Source organism: Mytilus galloprovincialis, chromosome 12 (genome assembly GCF_965363235.1).
Source record: "Mytilus galloprovincialis chromosome 12, xbMytGall1.hap1.1, whole genome shotgun sequence".
In the NCBI taxonomy this organism is placed as follows: domain Eukaryota; kingdom Metazoa; phylum Mollusca; class Bivalvia; order Mytilida; family Mytilidae; genus Mytilus; species Mytilus galloprovincialis.
The window spans coordinates 45,677,024-45,695,451 of NC_134849.1; the positions used below are offsets into that span (position 1 = coordinate 45,677,024).

At 30.5% G+C, this 18,428-nt stretch overlaps 1 long non-coding RNA gene across 2 annotated transcripts in view; it reads right to left on the bottom strand.

The window, feature by feature from the left end:
- LOC143053937 (uncharacterized) overlaps positions 1-18,009 on the bottom strand; it is a 35,893-nt gene extending 17,884 nt beyond the window's left edge. The window contains exon 1 of one of the 2 annotated variants that reach the window (XR_012971511.1): positions 17,903-18,009. This is a non-coding gene — a long non-coding RNA (uncharacterized LOC143053937). The remainder of the gene's footprint in view (positions 1-17,902) is intronic. The other variant, XR_012971510.1, reaches the window with a different exon arrangement.
- Between the last annotated feature and the right edge of the window lie 419 nt (positions 18,010-18,428).

Sequence of the window (18,428 nt, forward strand, 5' to 3'; positions counted from 1 at the left end):
TTTGACAGCTTCCGAAGTGCTAATTTTTGACCTTTTTCAGCTGGACCTAATCACTACTTTACATTAATATTTATGACCCAACTTTTTTTACAGTGTCATTTCACCCCCCAACTTGCTATATGAGGCATAAAACATGGAGAAATAAATTTGGAAGGGGTATAACAAAAATTGGCAAGTAACACACTGTCCACACTAAGGACTATATTCGTGGACAACGAAAATCAAAGGACGATAACTGTGTACTCGGACCTAATAGGATAGAAAAAGTTGACCAATCTTAATAAAACTTGGCATGACTAAAGCTTAATATATTACAAGACTGCTTACAAAGTTTCATAGCAATAGGATATATATTATAGACAATATGATTAATTCTATATTCAACTTTGCGTGTTAAATTTAGACGTTAAAATTGAGAAATTTCAACTATCAACATTTGGGGCTTATAAAATTTAAATATTGCAAAAAAATACTTTTAAAATGCCTTAATATATAATATATCATGTATTTAAAGCAATAGAGTACTCATTTGTTATATCAGACTTAGCATAATTTTTCAAAAGTCAAATTTATATGAGCCTGTGCCTAAAAATGGAGGTTTTCCAATGAAGCGGGCCTTACATGAAGATGTAATATTTTCCAGCAATTTTAAGTTTGTGAAGCTTTTTGATTATAAATAATCCTTACATATGTACTTAATGTACTTTAAATGGAAAGAAAACTTACAAATAACATATCATATTAGTTTAAAAGGGTCTTAGGCCAAGTAAGACTAAAATTAATTTAGGGTCAATTTAGGCCGTAGCACATATTTACATTTAAAAATGCATATTGAAGTTATAGGAAATAAAAATTTGTGTCTTTTCTATCATTTCTATACTCAGGTGACATGATACAATAAATCTGAGCACAAAAAGGCTCTTACATTCAACTTTTTTAGTAGACAGTATGGTCTGATACAAAGATTTTTCACTTTTTAGTGAAAAACTTGCATGCAATTTTAGTCTCAACAGGCTTATATTTGAACCACATGCTATCCTACAGAGGTAAAGAAAGATATTATGTGAAATGAAACAGGTACAAAAGACATTGTTAAGTGCTTTTTATACAAATTTATTGAGGTATTTATTATGGACTTCAACTTTTATGTGCCATGCTCCTCACATTTAACTTGATCCAAACAGGGCGTTAGACGAGGGTCATTTATACAACACATTTTGCTCATATTTTCTGAGATAATCTTCTTTTCTGTAGATTCAGAGTTCACAAATGAGTAATAAAACTGGATTAAAGCATAGAAACACAAAAATTGACACATGAAAACATGTCAGATAGAAAGTCAGAATGCCACTTATGCATCAAAATTGAAAAAGCTATGAAATGCTTATTTTGACCATATAATGCCAAAATTGGTCATTTTTGCAGAAATTCTATCAAATAAAAGTTTAAATCCTTTAGTTTTATGCTATTTGACAAATTGGCACCATCAAATCATTCAGGGAAGTTGCCAAAGTACAGATTCTATATTTCCTGATTTCACCTCTTAGGTCCGAGTACACAGTTATTTCGTAGTGCATTTCTTTTAGACAATAAATGAAAATTAAAAAAAACCCACCTGCGCTTTCTCAATAATATTTTTACAGTGTGTTGTACTACTTTTGGGACAAATTATATCAAAATTATAGAAAACTTCATCAGCTCTAACTCAAAATATGGACAATCTTATGTTAAGGGGGTCTTGAAATCTTTTGACAGCTTCCGAAGTGCTAATTTTTGACCTTTTTCAGCTGGACCTAATCACTACTTTACATTAATATTTATGACCCAACTTTTTTTACAGTGTCATTTCACCCCCCAACTTGCTATATGAGGCATAAAACATGGAGAAATAAATTTGGAAGGGGTATAACAAAAATTGGCAAGTAACACACTGTCCACACTAAGGACTATATTCGTGGACAACGAAAATCAAAGGACGATAACTGTGTACTCGGACCTAATAGGATAGAAAAAGTTGACCAATCTTAATAAAACTTGGCATGACTAAAGCTTAATATATTACAAGACTGCTTACAAAGTTTCATAGCAATAGGATATATATTATAGACAATATGATTAATTCTATATTCAACTTTGCGTGTTAAATTTAGACGTTAAAATTGAGAAATTTCAACTATCAACATTTGGGGCTTATAAAATTTAAATATTGCAAAAAAATACTTTTAAAATGCCTTAATATATAATATATCATGTATTTAAAGCAATAGAGTACTCATTTGTTATATCAGACTTAGCATAATTTTTCAAAAGTCAAATTTATATGAGCCTGTGCCTAAAAATGGAGGTTTTCCAATGAAGCGGGCCTTACATGAAGATGTAATATTTTCCAGCAATTTTAAGTTTGTGAAGCTTTTTGATTATAAATAATCCTTACATATGTACTTAATGTACTTTAAATGGAAAGAAAACTTACAAATAACATATCATATTAGTTTAAAAGGGTCTTAGGCCAAGTAAGACTAAAATTAATTTAGGGTCAATTTAGGCCGTAGCACATATTTACATTTAAAAATGCATATTGAAGTTATAGGAAATAAAAATTTGTGTCTTTTCTATCATTTCTATACTCAGGTGACATGATACAATAAATCTGAGCACAAAAAGGCTCTTACATTCAACTTTTTTAGTAGACAGTATGGTCTGATACAAAGATTTTTCACTTTTTAGTGAAAAACTTGCATGCAATTTTAGTCTCAACAGGCTTATATTTGAACCACATGCTATCCTACAGAGGTAAAGAAAGATATTATGTGAAATGAAACAGGTACAAAAGACATTGTTAAGTGCTTTTTATACAAATTTATTGAGGTATTTATTATGGACTTCAACTTTTATGTGCCATGCTCCTCACATTTAACTTGATCCAAACAGGGCGTTAGACGAGGGTCATTTATACAACACATTTTGCTCATATTTTCTGAGATAATCTTCTTTTCTGTAGATTCAGAGTTCACAAATGAGTAATAAAACTGGATTAAAGCATAGAAACACAAAAATTGACACATGAAAACATGTCAGATAGAAAGTCAGAATGCCACTTATGCATCAAAATTGAAAAAGCTATGAAATGCTTATTTTGACCATATAATGCCAAAATTGGTCATTTTTGCAGAAATTCTATCAAATAAAAGTTTAAATCCTTTAGTTTTATGCTATTTGACAAATTGGCACCATCAAATCATTCAGGGAAGTTGCCAAAGTACAGATTCTATATTTCCTGATTTCACCTCTTAGGTCCGAGTACACAGTTATTTCGTAGTGCATTTCTTTTAGACAATAAATGAAAATTAAAAAAAACCCACCTGCGCTTTCTCAATAATATTTTTACAGTGTGTTGTACTACTTTTGGGACAAATTATATCAAAATTATAGAAAACTTCATCAGCTCTAACTCAAAATATGGACAATCTTATGTTAAGGGGGTCTTGAAATCTTTTGACAGCTTCCGAAGTGCTAATTTTTTACCTTTTTCAGCTGGACCTAATCACTACTTTACATTAATATTTATGACCCAACTTTTTTTACAGTGTCATTTCACCCCCCAACTTGCTATATGAGGCATAAAACATGGAGAAATAAATTTGGAAGGGGTATAACAAAAATTGGCAAGTAACACACTGTCCACACTAAGGACTATATTCGTGGACAACGAAAATCAAAGGACGATAACTGTGTACTCGGACCTAATAGGATAGAAAAAGTTGACCAATCTTAATAAAACTTGGCATGACTAAAGCTTAATATATTACAAGACTGCTTACAAAGTTTCATAGCAATAGGATATATATTATAGACAATATGATTAATTCTATATTCAACTTTGCGTGTTAAATTTAGACGTTAAAATTGAGAAATTTCAACTATCAACATTTGGGGCTTATAAAATTTAAATATTGCAAAAAAATACTTTTAAAATGCCTTAATATATAATATATCATGTATTTAAAGCAATAGAGTACTCATTTGTTATATCAGACTTAGCATAATTTTTCAAAAGTCAAATTTATATGAGCCTGTGCCTAAAAATGGAGGTTTTCCAATGAAGCGGGCCTTACATGAAGATGTAATATTTTCCAGCAATTTTAAGTTTGTGAAGCTTTTTGATTATAAATAATCCTTACATATGTACTTAATGTACTTTAAATGGAAAGAAAACTTACAAATAACATATCATATTAGTTTAAAAGGGTCTTAGGCCAAGTAAGACTAAAATTAATTTAGGGTCAATTTAGGCCGTAGCACATATTTACATTTAAAAATGCATATTGAAGTTATAGGAAATAAAAATTTGTGTCTTTTCTATCATTTCTATACTCAGGTGACATGATACAATAAATCTGAGCACAAAAAGGCTCTTACATTCAACTTTTTTAGTAGACAGTATGGTCTGATACAAAGATTTTTCACTTTTTAGTGAAAAACTTGCATGCAATTTTAGTCTCAACAGGCTTATATTTGAACCACATGCTATCCTACAGAGGTAAAGAAAGATATTATGTGAAATGAAACAGGTACAAAAGACATTGTTAAGTGCTTTTTATACAAATTTATTGAGGTATTTATTATGGACTTCAACTTTTATGTGCCATGCTCCTCACATTTAACTTGATCCAAACAGGGCGTTAGACGAGGGTCATTTATACAACACATTTTGCTCATATTTTCTGAGATAATCTTCTTTTCTGTAGATTCAGAGTTCACAAATGAGTAATAAAACTGGATTAAAGCATAGAAACACAAAAATTGACACATGAAAACATGTCAGATAGAAAGTCAGAATGCCACTTATGCATCAAAATTGAAAAAGCTATGAAATGCTTATTTTGACCATATAATGCCAAAATTGGTCATTTTTGCAGAAATTCTATCAAATAAAAGTTTAAATCCTTTAGTTTTATGCTATTTGACAAATTGGCACCATCAAATCATTCAGGGAAGTTGCCAAAGTACAGATTCTATATTTCCTGATTTCACCTCTTAGGTCCGAGTACACAGTTATTTCGTAGTGCATTTCTTTTAGACAATAAATGAAAATTAAAAAAAACCCACCTGCGCTTTCTCAATAATATTTTTACAGTGTGTTGTACTACTTTTGGGACAAATTATATCAAAATTATAGAAAACTTCATCAGCTCTAACTCAAAATATGGACAATCTTATGTTAAGGGGGTCTTGAAATCTTTTGACAGCTTCCGAAGTGCTAATTTTTGACCTTTTTCAGCTGGACCTAATCACTACTTTACATTAATATTTATGACCCAACTTTTTTTACAGTGTCATTTCACCCCCCAACTTGCTATATGAGGCATAAAACATGGAGAAATAAATTTGGAAGGGGTATAACAAAAATTGGCAAGTAACACACTGTCCACACTAAGGACTATATTCGTGGACAACGAAAATCAAAGGACGATAACTGTGTACTCGGACCTAATAGGATAGAAAAAGTTGACCAATCTTAATAAAACTTGGCATGACTAAAGCTTAATATATTACAAGACTGCTTACAAAGTTTCATAGCAATAGGATATATATTATAGACAATATGATTAATTCTATATTCAACTTTGCGTGTTAAATTTAGACGTTAAAATTGAGAAATTTCAACTATCAACATTTGGGGCTTATAAAATTTAAATATTGCAAAAAAATACTTTTAAAATGCCTTAATATATAATATATCATGTATTTAAAGCAATAGAGTACTCATTTGTTATATCAGACTTAGCATAATTTTTCAAAAGTCAAATTTATATGAGCCTGTGCCTAAAAATGGAGGTTTTCCAATGAAGCGGGCCTTACATGAAGATGTAATATTTTCCAGCAATTTTAAGTTTGTGAAGCTTTTTGATTATAAATAATCCTTACATATGTACTTAATGTACTTTAAATGGAAAGAAAACTTACAAATAACATATCATATTAGTTTAAAAGGGTCTTAGGCCAAGTAAGACTAAAATTAATTTAGGGTCAATTTAGGCCGTAGCACATATTTACATTTAAAAATGCATATTGAAGTTATAGGAAATAAAAATTTGTGTCTTTTCTATCATTTCTATACTCAGGTGACATGATACAATAAATCTGAGCACAAAAAGGCTCTTACATTCAACTTTTTTAGTAGACAGTATGGTCTGATACAAAGATTTTTCACTTTTTAGTGAAAAACTTGCATGCAATTTTAGTCTCAACAGGCTTATATTTGAACCACATGCTATCCTACAGAGGTAAAGAAAGATATTATGTGAAATGAAACAGGTACAAAAGACATTGTTAAGTGCTTTTTATACAAATTTATTGAGGTATTTATTATGGACTTCAACTTTTATGTGCCATGCTCCTCACATTTAACTTGATCCAAACAGGGCGTTAGACGAGGGTCATTTATACAACACATTTTGCTCATATTTTCTGAGATAATCTTCTTTTCTGTAGATTCAGAGTTCACAAATGAGTAATAAAACTGGATTAAAGCATAGAAACACAAAAATTGACACATGAAAACATGTCAGATAGAAAGTCAGAATGCCACTTATGCATCAAAATTGAAAAAGCTATGAAATGCTTATTTTGACCATATAATGCCAAAATTGGTCATTTTTGCAGAAATTCTATCAAATAAAAGTTTAAATCCTTTAGTTTTATGCTATTTGACAAATTGGCACCATCAAATCATTCAGGGAAGTTGCCAAAGTACAGATTCTATATTTCCTGATTTCACCTCTTAGGTCCGAGTACACAGTTATTTCGTAGTGCATTTCTTTTAGACAATAAATGAAAATTAAAAAAAACCCACCTGCGCTTTCTCAATAATATTTTTACAGTGTGTTGTACTACTTTTGGGACAAATTATATCAAAATTATAGAAAACTTCATCAGCTCTAACTCAAAATATGGACAATCTTATGTTAAGGGGGTCTTGAAATCTTTTGACAGCTTCCGAAGTGCTAATTTTTGACCTTTTTCAGCTGGACCTAATCACTACTTTACATTAATATTTATGACCCAACTTTTTTTACAGTGTCATTTCACCCCCCAACTTGCTATATGAGGCATAAAACATGGAGAAATAAATTTGGAAGGGGTATAACAAAAATTGGCAAGTAACACACTGTCCACACTAAGGACTATATTCGTGGACAACGAAAATCAAAGGACGATAACTGTGTACTCGGACCTAATAGGATAGAAAAAGTTGACCAATCTTAATAAAACTTGGCATGACTAAAGCTTAATATATTACAAGACTGCTTACAAAGTTTCATAGCAATAGGATATATATTATAGACAATATGATTAATTCTATATTCAACTTTGCGTGTTAAATTTAGACGTTAAAATTGAGAAATTTCAACTATCAACATTTGGGGCTTATAAAATTTAAATATTGCAAAAAAATACTTTTAAAATGCCTTAATATATAATATATCATGTATTTAAAGCAATAGAGTACTCATTTGTTATATCAGACTTAGCATAATTTTTCAAAAGTCAAATTTATATGAGCCTGTGCCTAAAAATGGAGGTTTTCCAATGAAGCGGGCCTTACATGAAGATGTAATATTTTCCAGCAATTTTAAGTTTGTGAAGCTTTTTGATTATAAATAATCCTTACATATGTACTTAATGTACTTTAAATGGAAAGAAAACTTACAAATAACATATCATATTAGTTTAAAAGGGTCTTAGGCCAAGTAAGACTAAAATTAATTTAGGGTCAATTTAGGCCGTAGCACATATTTACATTTAAAAATGCATATTGAAGTTATAGGAAATAAAAATTTGTGTCTTTTCTATCATTTCTATACTCAGGTGACATGATACAATAAATCTGAGCACAAAAAGGCTCTTACATTCAACTTTTTTAGTAGACAGTATGGTCTGATACAAAGATTTTTCACTTTTTAGTGAAAAACTTGCATGCAATTTTAGTCTCAACAGGCTTATATTTGAACCACATGCTATCCTACAGAGGTAAAGAAAGATATTATGTGAAATGAAACAGGTACAAAAGACATTGTTAAGTGCTTTTTATACAAATTTATTGAGGTATTTATTATGGACTTCAACTTTTATGTGCCATGCTCCTCACATTTAACTTGATCCAAACAGGGCGTTAGACGAGGGTCATTTATACAACACATTTTGCTCATATTTTCTGAGATAATCTTCTTTTCTGTAGATTCAGAGTTCACAAATGAGTAATAAAACTGGATTAAAGCATAGAAACACAAAAATTGACACATGAAAACATGTCAGATAGAAAGTCAGAATGCCACTTATGCATCAAAATTGAAAAAGCTATGAAATGCTTATTTTGACCATATAATGCCAAAATTGGTCATTTTTGCAGAAATTCTATCAAATAAAAGTTTAAATCCTTTAGTTTTATGCTATTTGACAAATTGGCACCATCAAATCATTCAGGGAAGTTGCCAAAGTACAGATTCTATATTTCCTGATTTCACCTCTTAGGTCCGAGTACACAGTTATTTCGTAGTGCATTTCTTTTAGACAATAAATGAAAATTAAAAAAAACCCACCTGCGCTTTCTCAATAATATTTTTACAGTGTGTTGTACTACTTTTGGGACAAATTATATCAAAATTATAGAAAACTTCATCAGCTCTAACTCAAAATATGGACAATCTTATGTTAAGGGGGTCTTGAAATCTTTTGACAGCTTCCGAAGTGCTAATTTTTGACCTTTTTCAGCTGGACCTAATCACTACTTTACATTAATATTTATGACCCAACTTTTTTTACAGTGTCATTTCACCCCCCAACTTGCTATATGAGGCATAAAACATGGAGAAATAAATTTGGAAGGGGTATAACAAAAATTGGCAAGTAACACACTGTCCACACTAAGGACTATATTCGTGGACAACGAAAATCAAAGGACGATAACTGTGTACTCGGACCTAATAGGATAGAAAAAGTTGACCAATCTTAATAAAACTTGGCATGACTAAAGCTTAATATATTACAAGACTGCTTACAAAGTTTCATAGCAATAGGATATATATTATAGACAATATGATTAATTCTATATTCAACTTTGCGTGTTAAATTTAGACGTTAAAATTGAGAAATTTCAACTATCAACATTTGGGGCTTATAAAATTTAAATATTGCAAAAAAATACTTTTAAAATGCCTTAATATATAATATATCATGTATTTAAAGCAATAGAGTACTCATTTGTTATATCAGACTTAGCATAATTTTTCAAAAGTCAAATTTATATGAGCCTGTGCCTAAAAATGGAGGTTTTCCAATGAAGCGGGCCTTACATGAAGATGTAATATTTTCCAGCAATTTTAAGTTTGTGAAGCTTTTTGATTATAAATAATCCTTACATATGTACTTAATGTACTTTAAATGGAAAGAAAACTTACAAATAACATATCATATTAGTTTAAAAGGGTCTTAGGCCAAGTAAGACTAAAATTAATTTAGGGTCAATTTAGGCCGTAGCACATATTTACATTTAAAAATGCATATTGAAGTTATAGGAAATAAAAATTTGTGTCTTTTCTATCATTTCTATACTCAGGTGACATGATACAATAAATCTGAGCACAAAAAGGCTCTTACATTCAACTTTTTTAGTAGACAGTATGGTCTGATACAAAGATTTTTCACTTTTTAGTGAAAAACTTGCATGCAATTTTAGTCTCAACAGGCTTATATTTGAACCACATGCTATCCTACAGAGGTAAAGAAAGATATTATGTGAAATGAAACAGGTACAAAAGACATTGTTAAGTGCTTTTTATACAAATTTATTGAGGTATTTATTATGGACTTCAACTTTTATGTGCCATGCTCCTCACATTTAACTTGATCCAAACAGGGCGTTAGACGAGGGTCATTTATACAACACATTTTGCTCATATTTTCTGAGATAATCTTCTTTTCTGTAGATTCAGAGTTCACAAATGAGTAATAAAACTGGATTAAAGCATAGAAACACAAAAATTGACACATGAAAACATGTCAGATAGAAAGTCAGAATGCCACTTATGCATCAAAATTGAAAAAGCTATGAAATGCTTATTTTGACCATATAATGCCAAAATTGGTCATTTTTGCAGAAATTCTATCAAATAAAAGTTTAAATCCTTTAGTTTTATGCTATTTGACAAATTGGCACCATCAAATCATTCAGGGAAGTTGCCAAAGTACAGATTCTATATTTCCTGATTTCACCTCTTAGGTCCGAGTACACAGTTATTTCGTAGTGCATTTCTTTTAGACAATAAATGAAAATTAAAAAAAACCCACCTGCGCTTTCTCAATAATATTTTTACAGTGTGTTGTACTACTTTTGGGACAAATTATATCAAAATTATAGAAAACTTCATCAGCTCTAACTCAAAATATGGACAATCTTATGTTAAGGGGGTCTTGAAATCTTTTGACAGCTTCCGAAGTGCTAATTTTTGACCTTTTTCAGCTGGACCTAATCACTACTTTACATTAATATTTATGACCCAACTTTTTTTACAGTGTCATTTCACCCCCCAACTTGCTATATGAGGCATAAAACATGGAGAAATAAATTTGGAAGGGGTATAACAAAAATTGGCAAGTAACACACTGTCCACACTAAGGACTATATTCGTGGACAACGAAAATCAAAGGACGATAACTGTGTACTCGGACCTAATAGGATAGAAAAAGTTGACCAATCTTAATAAAACTTGGCATGACTAAAGCTTAATATATTACAAGACTGCTTACAAAGTTTCATAGCAATAGGATATATATTATAGACAATATGATTAATTCTATATTCAACTTTGCGTGTTAAATTTAGACGTTAAAATTGAGAAATTTCAACTATCAACATTTGGGGCTTATAAAATTTAAATATTGCAAAAAAATACTTTTAAAATGCCTTAATATATAATATATCATGTATTTAAAGCAATAGAGTACTCATTTGTTATATCAGACTTAGCATAATTTTTCAAAAGTCAAATTTATATGAGCCTGTGCCTAAAAATGGAGGTTTTCCAATGAAGCGGGCCTTACATGAAGATGTAATATTTTCCAGCAATTTTAAGTTTGTGAAGCTTTTTGATTATAAATAATCCTTACATATGTACTTAATGTACTTTAAATGGAAAGAAAACTTACAAATAACATATCATATTAGTTTAAAAGGGTCTTAGGCCAAGTAAGACTAAAATTAATTTAGGGTCAATTTAGGCCGTAGCACATATTTACATTTAAAAATGCATATTGAAGTTATAGGAAATAAAAATTTGTGTCTTTTCTATCATTTCTATACTCAGGTGACATGATACAATAAATCTGAGCACAAAAAGGCTCTTACATTCAACTTTTTTAGTAGACAGTATGGTCTGATACAAAGATTTTTCACTTTTTAGTGAAAAACTTGCATGCAATTTTAGTCTCAACAGGCTTATATTTGAACCACATGCTATCCTACAGAGGTAAAGAAAGATATTATGTGAAATGAAACAGGTACAAAAGACATTGTTAAGTGCTTTTTATACAAATTTATTGAGGTATTTATTATGGACTTCAACTTTTATGTGCCATGCTCCTCACATTTAACTTGATCCAAACAGGGCGTTAGACGAGGGTCATTTATACAACACATTTTGCTCATATTTTCTGAGATAATCTTCTTTTCTGTAGATTCAGAGTTCACAAATGAGTAATAAAACTGGATTAAAGCATAGAAACACAAAAATTGACACATGAAAACATGTCAGATAGAAAGTCAGAATGCCACTTATGCATCAAAATTGAAAAAGCTATGAAATGCTTATTTTGACCATATAATGCCAAAATTGGTCATTTTTGCAGAAATTCTATCAAATAAAAGTTTAAATCCTTTAGTTTTATGCTATTTGACAAATTGGCACCATCAAATCATTCAGGGAAGTTGCCAAAGTACAGATTCTATATTTCCTGATTTCACCTCTTAGGTCCGAGTACACAGTTATTTCGTAGTGCATTTCTTTTAGACAATAAATGAAAATTAAAAAAAACCCACCTGCGCTTTCTCAATAATATTTTTACAGTGTGTTGTACTACTTTTGGGACAAATTATATCAAAATTATAGAAAACTTCATCAGCTCTAACTCAAAATATGGACAATCTTATGTTAAGGGGGTCTTGAAATCTTTTGACAGCTTCCGAAGTGCTAATTTTTGACCTTTTTCAGCTGGACCTAATCACTACTTTACATTAATATTTATGACCCAACTTTTTTTACAGTGTCATTTCACCCCCCAACTTGCTATATGAGGCATAAAACATGGAGAAATAAATTTGGAAGGGGTATAACAAAAATTGGCAAGTAACACACTGTCCACACTAAGGACTATATTCGTGGACAACGAAAATCAAAGGACGATAACTGTGTACTCGGACCTAATAGGATAGAAAAAGTTGACCAATCTTAATAAAACTTGGCATGACTAAAGCTTAATATATTACAAGACTGCTTACAAAGTTTCATAGCAATAGGATATATATTATAGACAATATGATTAATTCTATATTCAACTTTGCGTGTTAAATTTAGACGTTAAAATTGAGAAATTTCAACTATCAACATTTGGGGCTTATAAAATTTAAATATTGCAAAAAAATACTTTTAAAATGCCTTAATATATAATATATCATGTATTTAAAGCAATAGAGTACTCATTTGTTATATCAGACTTAGCATAATTTTTCAAAAGTCAAATTTATATGAGCCTGTGCCTAAAAATGGAGGTTTTCCAATGAAGCGGGCCTTACATGAAGATGTAATATTTTCCAGCAATTTTAAGTTTGTGAAGCTTTTTGATTATAAATAATCCTTACATATGTACTTAATGTACTTTAAATGGAAAGAAAACTTACAAATAACATATCATATTAGTTTAAAAGGGTCTTAGGCCAAGTAAGACTAAAATTAATTTAGGGTCAATTTAGGCCGTAGCACATATTTACATTTAAAAATGCATATTGAAGTTATAGGAAATAAAAATTTGTGTCTTTTCTATCATTTCTATACTCAGGTGACATGATACAATAAATCTGAGCACAAAAAGGCTCTTACATTCAACTTTTTTAGTAGACAGTATGGTCTGATACAAAGATTTTTCACTTTTTAGTGAAAAACTTGCATGCAATTTTAGTCTCAACAGGCTTATATTTGAACCACATGCTATCCTACAGAGGTAAAGAAAGATATTATGTGAAATGAAACAGGTACAAAAGACATTGTTAAGTGCTTTTTATACAAATTTATTGAGGTATTTATTATGGACTTCAACTTTTATGTGCCATGCTCCTCACATTTAACTTGATCCAAACAGGGCGTTAGACGAGGGTCATTTATACAACACATTTTGCTCATATTTTCTGAGATAATCTTCTTTTCTGTAGATTCAGAGTTCACAAATGAGTAATAAAACTGGATTAAAGCATAGAAACACAAAAATTGACACATGAAAACATGTCAGATAGAAAGTCAGAATGCCACTTATGCATCAAAATTGAAAAAGCTATGAAATGCTTATTTTGACCATATAATGCCAAAATTGGTCATTTTTGCAGAAATTCTATCAAATAAAAGTTTAAATCCTTTAGTTTTATGCTATTTGACAAATTGGCACCATCAAATCATTCAGGGAAGTTGCCAAAGTACAGATTCTATATTTCCTGATTTCACCTCTTAGGTCCGAGTACACAGTTATTTCGTAGTGCATTTCTTTTAGACAATAAATGAAAATTAAAAAAAACCCACCTGCGCTTTCTCAATAATATTTTTACAGTGTGTTGTACTACTTTTGGGACAAATTATATCAAAATTATAGAAAACTTCATCAGCTCTAACTCAAAATATGGACAATCTTATGTTAAGGGGGTCTTGAAATCTTTTGACAGCTTCCGAAGTGCTAATTTTTGACCTTTTTCAGCTGGACCTAATCACTACTTTACATTAATATTTATGACCCAACTTTTTTTACAGTGTCATTTCACCCCCCAACTTGCTATATGAGGCATAAAACATGGAGAAATAAATTTGGAAGGGGTATAACAAAAATTGGCAAGTAACACACTGTCCACACTAAGGACTATATTCGTGGACAACGAAAATCAAAGGACGATAACTGTGTACTCGGACCTAATAGGATAGAAAAAGTTGACCAATCTTAATAAAACTTGGCATGACTAAAGCTTAATATATTACAAGACTGCTTACAAAGTTTCATAGCAATAGGATATATATTATAGACAATATGATTAATTCTATATTCAACTTTGCGTGTTAAATTTAGACGTTAAAATTGAGAAATTTCAACTATCAACATTTGGGGCTTATAAAATTTAAATATTGCAAAAAAATACTTTTAAAATGCCTTAATATATAATATATCATGTATTTAAAGCAATAGAGTACTCATTTGTTATATCAGACTTAGCATAATTTTTCAAAAGTCAAATTTATATGAGCCTGTGCCTAAAAATGGAGGTTTTCCAATGAAGCGGGCCTTACATGAAGATGTAATATTTTCCAGCAATTTTAAGTTTGTGAAGCTTTTTGATTATAAATAATCCTTACATATGTACTTAATGTACTTTAAATGGAAAGAAAACTTACAAATAACATATCATATTAGTTTAAAAGGGTCTTAGGCCAAGTAAGACTAAAATTAATTTAGGGTCAATTTAGGCCGTAGCACATATTTACATTTAAAAATGCATATTGAAGTTATAGGAAATAAAAATTTGTGTCTTTTCTATCATTTCTATACTCAGGTGACATGATACAATAAATCTGAGCACAAAAAGGCTCTTACATTCAACTTTTTTAGTAGACAGTATGGTCTGATACAAAGATTTTTCACTTTTTAGTGAAAAACTTGCATGCAATTTTAGTCTCAACAGGCTTATATTTGAACCACATGCTATCCTACAGAGGTAAAGAAAGATATTATGTGAAATGAAACAGGTACAAAAGACATTGTTAAGTGCTTTTTATACAAATTTATTGAGGTATTTATTATGGACTTCAACTTTTATGTGCCATGCTCCTCACATTTAACTTGATCCAAACAGGGCGTTAGACGAGGGTCATTTATACAACACATTTTGCTCATATTTTCTGAGATAATCTTCTTTTCTGTAGATTCAGAGTTCACAAATGAGTAATAAAACTGGATTAAAGCATAGAAACACAAAAATTGACACATGAAAACATGTCAGATAGAAAGTCAGAATGCCACTTATGCATCAAAATTGAAAAAGCTATGAAATGCTTATTTTGACCATATAATGCCAAAATTGGTCATTTTTGCAGAAATTCTATCAAATAAAAGTTTAAATCCTTTAGTTTTATGCTATTTGACAAATTGGCACCATCAAATCATTCAGGGAAGTTGCCAAAGTACAGATTCTATATTTCCTGATTTCACCTCTTAGGTCCGAGTACACAGTTATTTCGTAGTGCATTTCTTTTAGACAATAAATGAAAATTAAAAAAAACCCACCTGCGCTTTCTCAATAATATTTTTACAGTGTGTTGTACTACTTTTGGGACAAATTATATCAAAATTATAGAAAACTTCATCAGCTCTAACTCAAAATATGGACAATCTTATGTTAAGGGGGTCTTGAAATCTTTTGACAGCTTCCGAAGTGCTAATTTTTGACCTTTTTCAGCTGGACCTAATCACTACTTTACATTAATATTTATGACCCAACTTTTTTTACAGTGTCATTTCACCCCCCAACTTGCTATATGAGGCATAAAACATGGAGAAATAAATTTGGAAGGGGTATAACAAAAATTGGCAAGTAACACACTGTCCACACTAAGGACTATATTCGTGGACAACGAAAATCAAAGGACGATAACTGTGTACTCGGACCTAATAGGATAGAAAAAGTTGACCAATCTTAATAAAACTTGGCATGACTAAAGCTTAATATATTACAAGACTGCTTACAAAGTTTCATAGCAATAGGATATATATTATAGACAATATGATTAATTCTATATTCAACTTTGCGTGTTAAATTTAGACGTTAAAATTGAGAAATTTCAACTATCAACATTTGGGGCTTATAAAATTTAAATATTGCAAAAAAATACTTTTAAAATGCCTTAATATATAATATATCATGTATTTAAAGCAATAGAGTACTCATTTGTTATATCAGACTTAGCATAATTTTTCAAAAGTCAAATTTATATGAGCCTGTGCCTAAAAATGGAGGTTTTCCAATGAAGCGGGCCTTACATGAAGATGTAATATTTTCCAGCAATTTTAAGTTTGTGAAGCTTTTTGATTATAAATAATCCTTACATATGTACTTAATGTACTTTAAATGGAAAGAAAACTTACAAATAACATATCATATTAGTTTAAAAGGGTCTTAGGCCAAGTAAGACTAAAATTAATTTAGGGTCAATTTAGGCCGTAGCACATATTTACATTTAAAAATGCATATTGAAGTTATAGGAAATAAAAATTTGTGTCTTTTCTATCATTTCTATACTCAGGTGACATGATACAATAAATCTGAGCACAAAAAGGCTCTTACATTCAACTTTTTTAGTAGACAGTATGGTCTGATACAAAGATTTTTCACTTTTTAGTGAAAAACTTGCATGCAATTTTAGTCTCAACAGGCTTATATTTGAACCACATGCTATCCTACAGAGGTAAAGAAAGATATTATGTGAAATGAAACAGGTACAAAAGACATTGTTAAGTGCTTTTTATACAAATTTATTGAGGTATTTATTATGGACTTCAACTTTTATGTGCCATGCTCCTCACATTTAACTTGATCCAAACAGGGCGTTAGACGAGGGTCATTTATACAACACATTTTGCTCATATTTTCTGAGATAATCTTCTTTTCTGTAGATTCAGAGTTCACAAATGAGTAATAAAACTGGATTAAAGCATAGAAACACAAAAATTGACACATGAAAACATGTCAGATAGAAAGTCAGAATGCCACTTATGCATCAAAATTGAAAAAGCTATGAAATGCTTATTTTGACCATATAATGCCAAAATTGGTCATTTTTGCAGAAATTCTATCAAATAAAAGTTTAAATCCTTTAGTTTTATGCTATTTGACAAATTGGCACCATCAAATCATTCAGGGAAGTTGCCAAAGTACAGATTCTATATTTCCTGATTTCACCTCTTAGGTCCGAGTACACAGTTATTTCGTAGTGCATTTCTTTTAGACAATAAATGAAAATTAAAAAAAACCCACCTGCGCTTTCTCAATAATATTTTTACAGTGTGTTGTACTACTTTTGGGACAAATTATATCAAAATTATAGAAAACTTCATCAGCTCTAACTCAAAATATGGACAATCTTATGTTAAGGGGGTCTTGAAATCTTTTGACAGCTTCCGAAGTGCTAATTTTTGACCTTTTTCAGCTGGACCTAATCACTACTTTACATTAATATTTATGACCCAACTTTTTTTACAGTGTCATTTCACCCCCCAACTTGCTATATGAGGCATAAAACATGGAGAAATAAATTTGGAAGGGGTATAACAAAAATTGGCAAGTAACACACTGTCCACACTAAGGACTATATTCGTGGACAACGAAAATCAAAGGACGATAACTGTGTACTCGGACCAGCTAATTATTGGTTTAACCATTGTTCACCAAGGTAGATAATTTGATTTTGGAAACACTTATGAACTAATCCAATAATAGACAAACTATATCATGTATATTTTATCCCAAAATTACAAAAAAGATTAAAATGGAGAAAATTACGTTTCATTTCAAAATAAATAGATAAATCGCTGAACTTACCTTGCTGCACATATGGCTATCGGACACACTGCCAGTTTTGTGTGTGTATTGACTTTAAAGTATTGATAAAACCTGCATAAATTTAGTGTTTGTTTAGAGAAAGTTCGATATTTAAATAACATACACCTGGATTTGTTAAAAGTCAATATTTAAAAATAATCTGTACAGTTTGACATTAATAAAAGTATGAGCATTTAGAAATGTAACGTTTACTATTGATTTGAAGATAGTCAAAAAGATCCCGAGTCCAGTCTTGCTTATCGAAATTACCCATTTAACAATTATTTCTACCAGAATAGAGCCAATGAGACAACTCTCCAATTCACAATTTGTAAAAGTAAACCATTATAAGTCAAAGTGCGGTCTTCAACACGGAGCCATCTCTCACGCCGAACAGCAAGCTATAAAGGACACAAAATTGACTTATGTAAAACCATTCAAACAGGAAAACCAACAGTTAATTTATTCTAAATATAAAAAACCGAGAAACACGTATGAACCGCACCAATAAACGACATGCAACCAC